The following is a 354-nucleotide window of genomic DNA, read 5'->3' as shown; positions in this document are numbered from 1 at the left end:
GACTCCAGAGAAAATATCTTCATCAGTGCCTTTTGACATCCAAAATAAATTAGAAATAATACAAAGATGGCGCAGGGAAGATGAATTGTGGGAGAGCCGTCATGGCTTTTTTTTTTTTTTAAGCAAAAAAAAAAAAGAGAGAGAGAGAGAGGAGAGATAGAGGGAGAGAGAGAGGGAGAGAGAGAGAGAGATGAAAAAAATGGCAAAAGCCCCCCTGAGCTGCAAGTTCAAGTGCGGACGTGACGTCCCTGCGAACTTGAACGTCAGGAGTCTGGATGGACAGAGACACACAAAACATGGGCAGGGCGAGCAGGAGAGAAGGGGAGGAGGGAAGGGGAAGCTCACACCAATGGA

The sequence above is a fragment of the Myotis davidii genome, unplaced genomic scaffold (genome assembly GCF_000327345.1).
Source record: "Myotis davidii unplaced genomic scaffold, ASM32734v1 scaffold6, whole genome shotgun sequence".
Taxonomy (NCBI): domain Eukaryota; kingdom Metazoa; phylum Chordata; class Mammalia; order Chiroptera; family Vespertilionidae; genus Myotis; species Myotis davidii.
This window is presented reverse-complemented; position numbering follows the sequence as displayed.